The following is a 12390-nucleotide window of genomic DNA, read 5'->3' on the forward strand; positions in this document are numbered from 1 at the left end:
CAGCTGCCCCAATAGCCTCCGTAAGTGAAGTAGGATGAGCGTTATACACTCCGAATCGGATATCAGGGTCCTGAATCGCATCTATGAAATGGTCTTCAGCTAGAACATCTTGCAGCTCCGCCTTTGCTGTAGGATACGCCCTCCTAGTAAGGCGCCGCATCGCTTGCCCTAGCTCTGGTAAGGATTCATCCTTCCCCCTCCTCCTGTTTCTTAATTCTACGCGATGCATCTCGGTTTGGTTTTCGGGTTGAAACCTAGCCTTTAGGGCAGCCTCCAATGACTTGAAATCGTGCCTTTTCTCTGATTCGAGATCGCTCAAGACGGCTCGAGCATCTCCCCTCCAACTGGCTGCTAGCTGCATTGATTTTGTCTTGTAACCCCATCCATTCAGTTCTGCAATAACATCAAACTGGACTGCAAAATCATCGCAAGCTGACGATCCGTCATAAGTGGGAGCCTTAGCTGTGTTACTGCGTTTGTTTTTGGGAGCTTTGTTCTGCTTTAAAAGCCTGCCAAGCATTGTAGCCAAATCCTCATTTTCCTCCCTGTCAGATACATCTGTTTCCGATGAATCTCTGGCTTCATTACCCTCATCTTGCCTGCCTTGTGGTTGAAAAATAATTTCATCGCTTTCCATGCCTGGGCTGCCAACTAGATTCTCCATTGTGATAGTATGGGCTCGTATCACTGGATCTTGGGATTTCAAAACGCTTTTCTCAACGTATATCCCTGTATACTACAATTGCCTGTTTCAAAATCTTCCCAAAATCCCACCGCTGCCACCAATTTTTGTAGCGTAGCCGGGGAGCGGTCCAAGAGCCTTAATTCTTGTGTCTACAGGTATAATGTGTACTATGTGTAGCAGCACATCAGCACCTTATTCATATAGCTCTCATATGCAGCCTACATGTATCTCATACACCACGTCTATATACGTGCATTCGGACTCACTAGGCGCATTAGAAACCCAGGCATACCATTCTCCCAATCAACCATACAGCAACCCATTCACAGGGTCTAGTATTACAGACTACCAGTTGCAAGAAGGAGGCTGGTGTGGAAACGACAGTCCGAAATACGGTTCAGTGCAGCATTGCTATATTATGTTTCCTGCTGTTACAACCGATGGTTTTCTCTGCCAAGCTCTGTGTGGTTCCCCATTAATTCTATAGTTTACTACCAAAAAAGAGAGAGTGCTGTGGACCCGCATTTACCCCCCAACCCAACTGAAAACTTCTGCAGTGAGCTCACGGTATTTATACCCTCTCCAGCCAGGGTCACGTGACTTATCCTTTCTTATTAACCCATCATGTATCAACATGAATTGGAGTACTATACTACCCTACTTCTATGATTTAATATTTTCTGAGCCCTTTCCCTAGGGGCTTCTGGCCTTTTTCCCTACTTTGGACATCATTAACCTTGGTTTCTGTACAGGGTGTATCACAAAACTATAGGGTGTTCCAAAACCTTCTATACAATTTCTCCATTGGAAATGCACGGGGGCAAACTCTATGGGATTTTTACACATGTTCAGAAATTAAGGGCATGAGCCGCATATTTTAAAGGTGCCCTATCGCATTTTCGCCACATACACCAAAGTAGCACCCGCTGGTGTGGTCTCTTATTGAAGCTGGACGGGTGTTAAACCATTGATATTAACACCAACAAATATCAAATCAACACCATGTGGTGTCATTTTTTAATTAAAACCAGTACAGTGTCAAAATAGCACCAGGCACAGTGTCAAATTAACACCACGAAGTGTCAGGTGAACACTTTTCAACACCATCACAGTGCATTTTCAACACCTGTGGGTGTGGTCCTTTATTGAAGTTTGATCGGTGTTAGATTTAACACCCGTGGTGTTAAATCTAACACCGATGTTTTTACAGTGTACATATATATATATATATTGTAGCGAACAACGGGGCCTTGGCACTTATGCAGACCGAGCCGACCGTCCGTTTGATCGAAATATACGATCACTCTATGAAGAGGATAAAACCTTAAGTTTCCCACCACTTGTACGTCACCAGTCTACACCTTGCACTTCCCACTATCTGATTCAAAGGCACATTCTCACTTCTCACATCTAATTCACCCAACACACTGACCAGTGAATTTTCACTCTCACTCCCGACGTCGTTTCTAGAGTACGTCGTTCTCCGACGTTCGCCCTGGAAGTACGTCGTTTGTACTTTTCATTTCCAAAGTACTGTACTTCGTTCTCCGACGTCAGTTCTGGAAGTACGTCGGACGTACTTGTTTCTTCCAAAGTACTGAACTTCGTTCTCCGACGTCTGTTCTGGAAGTACGTCGGACGTACTTGTTCCTTCCAAAGTTCTGAACTTCGTTCTCCGACGTCTGTTCTGGAAGTACGTGGGACGTACTTGTTCCTTCCAAAGTTCTGAACTTCGTTCTCCGACGTCCGTCCAGATACTCAGTTATCCCACGGTGCAGAAAAGCCCGCTCGAGAATGCTCGCAAAGGCTGCTGGATGAGTTGTCATCTGCTGCAGAACCACCGGATGCCATCCTAGTCTCACCAGCATTCATTCCAACCAGTACTTATGTTATACTGAACACGAATGCATCACAATTTCAGAGGCGATGTACCGGAACACCAACTTGTTTATTTACAGGTATAGTGTGTACATACTCACATTCACAACTCGTACCGAGTACAAGACAGTAAGACAATGCTATCCCGAGGATCAGCCTCTCTTCTTCACTGCCGAGTACTGAGAATATGAGCAGAGTAGCGTGCAAGTGTGATACAGGCACACAACTTCCTCAACAAATAATGAGGTAGCAAATAGTACCTGTGCTGAATTATTATAGGCATGGTTATTAATTTCTCCTAAAATTTCCTTTATTCTTACTTTATTTTACACAGACTTAAGCTATCCCTTTAAACTCTTCACAGTTTGATAGAAATTATTTTAATCAAACATCAACACCATATTCAGTCCCATAACTGATCATGTTTACTAATTAAACGACGTTAATTGTCTAAAATGTGACATATGGCCAACCTGTATACACACGTATACACACACAATGCTAAATGTGTGTGTCGAACCTCTGTAACACAACTTTGAACTTACTGTAGGAATTATCGCTGCACTTATCATCCATACTTTTTATCACTAACTGAATCTCCACAAAGACCACTAATTGACAAATAATCATCAATACAGAAGACTAACTTAAAGGAACAATTCAAACACTCTTTTAGAATGTATAGCTTGTTACATGTATTAATCAGCACAAAGTAACCACGACTACACTGTGTTACTGAATTTCTATGAACAAATTTCGCTCTAACAATGGTATCGCACAAATTCCAAATAAAATGCACTACACACTACACAAAATAAATATCATTTTGTTACAATATATATATATATATATATATATGAAGAGTTTTTTTGCAAAAACCGATAGGTCCATATTTGCTAAATGGAGATATTTGCGATTAAAGGTCAAGAAAAATAAAGAGAATAATAAAAAAAAAATTGCTTCTTTTGACCATAACTTCAAAAATATACCTTTATGTTATGTAGTGACCCATATATCATTTAAAAGGTATTATTTTGTACTTTATGACAGAGATCGTACTTCAAAATCTTCAAAAATGGACTTATCGGTTTTTGCAAACAAACCCTTCATATATATATATATATATATATATATATATATATATATATATACATACATATATATATATATATATAACGCGAGAGATAATTCCCTTCCCAAACGTACACGGTGCCTCATTGTGGGTAGCATATACTGAAAGAAATTGGACTGAGGCGGACGTTGCTCTCGAACTTGAGTCTCCCTTTTAATCAGTCAAGCTTTCGGCCTGTCATCAGGCCTTCATCAGGATATACCAACAATATTTTGATCTAAGTAATCTGAAGTATTATATAATATAATGCAATAACATATAATGCCAATCTTCTGAAATATTACCTTTATATACACAAATCAATCATTAAATTCAATACAAAAATCCAACCTATCTCATCGACAAAAAATACATCATTTATAAAAAGAAAATAAAAAAACATAAATAAATTCTTGTATAAAACTGCTGAAACACGATAACCATATTTTCTCATCAAACAAAATAACATTATAGATATAGACATATACATATATATATATATGTTCATATGTCTACTTTCTAAAGAAATCGAGTGAAAATATTCACTCTTACAGGAGTGAATACAAAAAAGAGTGAATTTTGAGTGAAAATGTTCCTTTTCACTCATTTTGGAGTGACCACAAGGATCACTCGAAGACTTTTGAGTGATCCCTGAGGTCACTCTGAAACGAGTGAAAATGAACGTTTTCACTCCAAATTCACTCCAAATTCATTCATTTGTATTCGATAACTCCTTTAAGAGTGAATATTTTCACTCGATCTTTTTAGAGAGTATTTGCATTGTATATGTATGTATACATACACACGTACATTCACACACCCACATACACACACACACACATTCACACACACACACACACACATAACTAACAGTAAATATGAACACTATCTAAATCAACAAATATATTTTTATATTACCAAAATATGATAACCTTAACAACTGCCAAATTATATCAACTTTTAAATCAAATATATAAACAGCGATAACATTCTATAAATTACCTGGGACGTGTTTTATAACGGTGATGTCCTGCATCACAGCACCGTGTGCTCATCTTCTGTCAAAAAATATACAATAATTCACACTCAATCATAATACCTAATATTTTACATATATACAATCAAACATAGTCATGGTAAAGAATTACCACATATGAGTACACAGAAAAAACAAACAAAACAAATATATATATATATATATATATATATATATATATATACAGGTTGTATACATAACATCTATTCATACATCACAAGTGTATGAGATTATATAATTTTATTTCAATCAATAATTATTTACCAAAAAATATTTGAAGAGTTTGTTTGCAAAAACCGATAAGTCCATTTTTGAAGATTTTGAAGTACGGTCTCTATCATGAAGCACAAAATAATACCTTTAAAATGATATATTGGTCACTACATAATAAAGGTACATTTTTGATGTTATGGTCAAAAGAAGCAAATATTTTCTTATTATTCTCTTTATTTTTCTTGACCTTTAATCGCAATTATCTCCGTTTGGCAAATATGGACCTATCGGTTTTTGCAAACAAACTCTTCATTTGTATCTATACACTATAACAGAAATCATAACTTCTTTAATCCAACAACCCATGTTAAAGTTTAAAATTACGCAGGCATTATCACGCATCAACACTTGCACTCGCATGGCCGCAGTCTAGCACATTGCACGCATACATACAAACGTACTCACATACACACACGCGCGCGCGCATCTGCATGCAAGATCCGGCACAGTCATGCAGAGACCCATGCGAACACACGAACCCACACACACTCTCACACACGCACAGATACATACCTACATATAATTATGATATTAGGTTACACCATAACAGCGAAACTTCCTTTCATACAAACTACAAACTCATAATAATCTCTAACTATTAAACTAGGTTACGTTTAAAAAGAAACTTCCTATTTGTAACTGATTGATACAACCACAAACTCATAATAATCTCTAACTAACCTATTAATACTATACATTAATCATCGTAATCAATATTGTGTTCCTGAATGGGATAAAAAAAAAATGTTTCTACATATTTCCATACTGCATCTCAATGTATAAAAAATATAAAAAGATCCATTTATATATCACAACTTGAAAATGAAATTGCACTTATATATTCGTGTGTGCAATTACAACATGATTGAGATTACGAAAGGACATAAAGCTGGCCGTGGTCAACCGGGTGGTGACAGCGTACTATACAAATTGAATTTAAGGATCTCTCGCCACAATATCACACCTAGTACTTAATATAGAAATATCAAATATCAACAACTAAAATGAAACATTCAATTGTCATTCAGAACTGGATGTACAATGTCCATAGTATCTATCAATGAGAAAAAGAATGAGAGGGGGAGGGGTAATCAAAGTGTAAAATTGAAATAGAGAATTATAACAGTATAAGATTTAATTATGTCTTATATACAGAATTATGCAGCCAGTAAAATATCACAAATAACTGAAGGATCAATAATTTGTGATCAATTCATTATCCCCTATTTACTTATCAACAACCCTATCCACCCCTCTCTCCGGATAATGTTTTATGCACCAAAGTGTTTGGCTAAAAAGACAAAAAAGGACAATGTATACGGACGCCAAAAATAAGTTCAATCTAAAATTGATGATGTGATCGATCATTTCGGCTTGATGTAGAGATCTCGGAGGAGAGTATCACAGTGACATAAATGTCCTTAGCAAGAGCGGATGATCGAAGGCGGACCCAGAGGGCTTCAAGGTGTAGGGGAACTGCGTGGTTTGTCCGTCCCTCACCTGCCATCAGTGTTCTCTTCGACATATTGTGAATTTTACATCTTTATATCGCATCAGCATCATTACAAACAACAGCCTAAATGAACCAAGAATTTCGAACAAAAAATGAAGACTTTATACACGAAAGCATATCATGACGTTATGCGACACTAAATCATGAAAATGATTTCAGCTGTATAAATCAATATCTCACATTTGAAGCAGTTGTTACTATTCTCCTGAGCACAATCTTTGCAAACGTGGCTTTGTTTGCTCAGTAATTCCATTTTTTATTCTTTTGAAGTATATATACATGTATATATACGCCTAAATCCCGACTCGGGCAAAAATACAATTTACAAGATGAGATTACCAAAAATTAGAAAGAAACATCAAAACAAAAGTCCATTTTTTCATCTTGACTGTTGTTGGTGACGCTTTTCTCTTCTCAACTTGTTAACCTCCTTCCTCTGATCATTGATCTGATGTTTCGAGCGTGGGTGTTGCCAAGTGTTTTTGAGCCGATTTTTCAGCTGGAACATAGTACCCATTATTGAAAGCTTCATCCGGGTGCAGAACTCTAATAGCATAAGGCCGTTAGAGTTCATGTGACCTACTCCATGCCTGCCTATGACTGATGGCCAGGACTCCCAGTCTTTACCAACACGAGCATTGAAGTCACCAAGCACAATAATGCCATCTCCTTTGGCACTGGTGATACACTCGCCGAGCTGCTCATAAAATTGTTCTTTCTCGAGTTCAGGTCGTTGCATTGTAGGTCCATAGACGCTGATTAATGAGAGATGGACATTGTTCTTCAGCTTGACATGAGCTGTCATGATCCTATCGGAGATGGGTACTGGGTTGATGTGACTAAATTTGTTAGAAACAGCAACAGGGGGGCAGAAATCCCACTCCTGCAGTTTTGTCTTTTCCTCCACTCCAATATATTGTGTGACTTCTTTCCTTAACGTTTCCAGTACCTGGACGACGCACCTCACTAAGTGCACAAATGTCAACATCTGCTTCCTCCAGAGCCCGGCAGATAATAGCTGTAGCTCTTTCCGGTCGTAGGGAATTAACACTGTCATTGGTTGTACGAACGTTCCAAGCTGCTAGATTAAACACTTGCTTTGTTCCTTTGGAACCACTATGGACTCTACCATTTCTCAAGTCTCCATCGGTTAACCCGAATGTGGTAGTGTTGCTATATGGACTTTGCTCATTTTCCACCACTGCCATATAACGTGGGGCGTCGGTTACCTCGTACGCAGTAGCTGTAGATGAATAATCAGTTGTACTCATCTCATAAAAAGTAGGCTGCGCTAAAGATGTCGATGCTGCCCAGCGCACTGCAGCATCCCTTGGCAAGGTGCCCTGTGGGTCGACGGCACAGCAAGGCTGAGACGGTAGCAGGAACAACTTGTTGCATTTGTGAGTTGCTAGATGTTACAGAGCAACAGGGCAGAAGTTACTATTCAGTGACACTGGTGACAGTTTTATCACGTTCACTAGATCTGCATGGCTAAGCTATGGCTACCCCTACCAGAACATACATGGAGCTTGATCTCATCGCCCTGTTCTCCGGCAGTTTAAGGAGTTTACCCAAGGGTATATCCGGCCGGCTCATTATTCACAAGGAGCACTAATAAGGCCAAGCCTAGTCTAGCTTATCAGTACCATGACAGTCATCTGACACCTCTTGTCCTGTAGAGATTTTGCACTACAGAATAGTACTTCTGCGGGCACGTCGCTGGCTGTACACATCTACGGCATTACGGTAGCAGTCTGCATTAAGATCTTAGGAATACAGACTGGCCAGACAGCAAGTTTGAAGTAACAATAATAAATATTAATAATCATTTCATTACTTGACAATTACACAATTTCATATTTTTTCAGATCTAAGCGATAAGCACACCACTTCTTTGTGCTGAACCTGAACGCTGATGAATTGTCGCTTTAATGCATCTACCGCATGTACAGTAATAAAGGCGAGATGTATCACTAATTGCTTGTTGTAATGGTTATCCGCTGCTGTCTATCTCTATACACTTATAAACCAGTGTCACTTTTATGTAGGCAATGAATTTATCATCGATAACAAAATGATTTCGCTTTCGAAGCATGGTAATCTATATAGGCACATATCATTGTAACAGGGTAGATTTACATTATTGACTACTCAACACGTTGAGGACGAATTGATTTTGCTGACCACGCATTTTCCATTCTCCCAGACATCTGCCCGAGTGAACTCGGGACTAGTCTTCAACGGGTTAAGGGAAACATATAATGCTTGTTTAACCTCAAGTTGGTAATGCCATTGATTTTGTAAGATTATACAGACCTCATACTAACCTCAACAAAACTAAATAAACAATGAAGTATGATATTGTATACGGGTTTAGGGCAATATTACCCGCTGGACCATTCCCCTGGCCATAATCCTAATCCTGATCCTGAACTTAATTCTATCCTTAACCCAATCTCCAAACCCTCTAACCTTACCACTAACCAGTATTTATTAGGGGTAATTGCCCTCTGGGGGTAATTGCCCGGATACGATTGTATACTGTTACTTACTGCGTGTTTTTCATGCCAGCAATGCATACAAAACTCCGTTCCCCTTTGTCATAGCATAATCAGAGGCATAGATCATGATCTTAATCTCTTTTCACTAGCTAAGCTGAAGAAGAAGACAAATGAATATAAATTGAAGTGAATGAAGGGTGACAGGATGTGAATATGAATGTGGGGGCGCACTCTGGTGTTTATTTATTTATTTATTTATTTTTTGTTTAAGGACGTATCCCTTCACAAAATTACATAATATAACATAAGCAACTCGCACAAAAAGCAATGCAAATGATTTTCACCAATTCTGTTGTGACTAAATGCTGTCCATTGTTACAATGGCTCGACACTGCATAACCTGTTGGCAGGCTGGTCACAGACTGCTGCAAAGTTGTTTCCGCCCTCTTCTGAGATTCGTTCTCACGAAAAGACCTCGAGGATGCCTCCCTGGAATACGTGAAGTCTTGACAAAGCTCAGGACCTTTCTCGCACTCCGGTGAAAAAGAACAGCATTTGATAGAAGACTCGACATCCATCCAAAAGACAGCTTGAATTTGATCAAGGGAGTATTCAGGTTGACGCAGATATGGTGTTTTTTTGTCGTTTTGGAAGCAGCTGATCGATCCTTGCGGATCCGAATCGACTCCTAGCGGAACAGAGCAGTGTACTTCATTCCAATCAGGAGAATACAAGGATGAAGTAATTACCTCACACTCGGCAGGTGACGGTGTAGTAATAACATCTAGAAACACCTCTCTGATTTCATGATGATAATCTCCACCTCTGTCTTCGAAAACAAGCATGATGTAGATACCACTGTCTGTCTTCTCCACATCACTGATCGTGAGAGTGATTGTCAACTCATCCTCTGTCTTGTTGACTTTAACTGTAAACCGATTCACCTGTCCAGTTTTCAAACAATTATCTTCCACAAACTCTCCACTTCGATGGAACAAACACTCCAAATACCCAGAGTACATTTCGTACTCATACTCTGAATCACCTTGAAGTGGGGAGGCGAAAATGATATACAAAGAAACTGGAGATCCATAATATTACCTTTTTTTTTTTATTTATTTGGGCATTACTGAGGGCTGCGCTGCGTTTCTGAAAGGGGGTGGGGGGCAAAATCGCCTGTCAGTCAAGAAGAAAGAAAATCAAAAGAAAAAAGAAACAACAACAAAAAAGTCTTCATACTTTTAAGGTCTGATTTTCCGCCGAAAGTCGGCTGAAAAGCAGAAAACAAAAAAAAAACAAACAAACAAAACAAAACAGACAAAAACAAGAACTTGCTGCCACTTTCCTCCCACTTTATATTTCATGCAAAAGAGTGGGACATTCGATCCCTGTAAAGTTTGTGTGTGTGGGGGGGGGGGGAGCAACGGGCTTCTCCTCCCCCCCCCCCCCCCCCCCCACCCAGGCTGCGCCGGTCCGGTTATGGGCTTGTGATCGTGGTGATGGTGACTATCGCCGACCATCCCCCCCCCCCCCCGCCCCCTTCCTCAGTACGGATGTACGCCGTTGGTTGGAGGTATGATAATTATGCTGCAAATTCGCAAAGTCACTGCTATAAAGTCACAACAATTCATCCACTGCCTACCGGCACCCCGACTCTTCATCCTTAAGAAGATCGACACAATATCCCAGTGTGAGGGGGTACACGTCGCGAGACCGACACCCACGAGTCATACAGCCCACGAGTTTTACAGCCCACAGGTCACACAGCTCTCGAGTCATACAGCCAACAAGTTAAACAGCCCATTAGTTATACAGCCCACGAGTTCGACACCAAGTGAAGAAAGCAAGCCCACAAGTTTGACATCAAGTAAACTAGGTCCACAAGTTCTACAGCCCATGAGTTCGACACTACTTTAAAAAAAAAGACTCACGAGACCGACACTACGCAAAGAAGGCTCATGAGATCGATATTAATATGCAAACCAAGCCCCGAGACCGACACTACTCGAAAGAAGCTCATAAGACCCCGACACTACGCAAAAGAGTCTCAAGAGACCACGCCACAGAAAAAAAAAAAAGGCTCACGAAACCGACACCAGGCAAAGAAGACCAACAGGATGAATAGCGCCATCTGTAAACCAATGAAAAAGTGCGCAGTTGTACAGGTGTCCCGATAGTGGTATAAGGAAGAAATGAATGATGGGAAAGGGGACTTGCTAGGGTGTTACCGCGTCAGTTGCCCTCCCTCATCCCCTGGAAATCTAAAGGCCTTTATTTGTATGTGCGTGTGTAGGTGTTTGTGCAAAAAAAAAAAAAAAAAAAAAAAAAAAAAAGATAAAATTTACCAAAAGTGTGCTCCAGATCTTTCTACTCCAATTCCAAAAATGTAAAAGCACCATTATTTGCGTGTTAACTCCACAACCTTTTTAAGCATTCTTGTTATAAATCATTTTTGCCATATTGAAAATGCAAATAATATATTATCACATTGTACCTTATGCTTATGATATCATTAAGTATTTTATATTGTTGATACATTTCACATTTAATATTTATCGAAATTAGTATTCTGCAGTGTTCCGGACACATTATCTCAGTTCTGTTTTTGACCCCCGTGTATTTTGCAAAGCTGCATTGGTAACATATAATGATGAGTTAAGGCAATATTGAATTGTACTTATTTTGTATAAGCTAGTATGTCATGATGTATTATGTCATTTTACAATTTGTATATACAGTGTACATACTTTGTGAAATCATTTGTAATTCAGCAATAGGCTGCAACGAAAAATTCTTTAGGAGGAAATAAAGATACCATTTATATAAACCTAATTATGAAAGGGGATGATGTAACATTATCTCTACAAGGCCGCTGACTGCCCATGTAGCATAGAGACCTATACGTTCTTCCATCTTGCACGAGGCATGCACTTAGTACTCCTTCACAGATTACAGGATTCAAACAGAGTTGTCTTTTGTGAGGTCAGCTGACATAACACCAATAAACTCCTGTTGTGCCCCGAGCTAAAAAAAAAAAAATCCACACCCTGCAAGCATAACAAGATCAAAGTCAATATACTCTATTCATCCATAAAAATGATTTCACTTACGAATAGTATTAACGTATCGGCAATTTTATAGGCCTACGTAAAATGTCAACATGACACTTGATTGTACTCTTACTCATAAACAACTCTGTTTATTTTCATGTAAAGGGGCCGATAAGACGAATGTGAAGACCTAAGGTGATTTTTTTTTTCCTACGGAACATTTGTATACCTCATCATTAGCGTCATAACGTGCTCTGGTGCACAAACGCACGCACACATACACACACACACACACATATACATATACATATATATATATATACACTGCAAAAAGTCCGGTGTT

Source organism: Diadema setosum, chromosome 22 (genome assembly GCF_964275005.1).
Source record: "Diadema setosum chromosome 22, eeDiaSeto1, whole genome shotgun sequence".
NCBI lineage: Eukaryota > Metazoa > Echinodermata > Echinoidea > Diadematoida > Diadematidae > Diadema > Diadema setosum.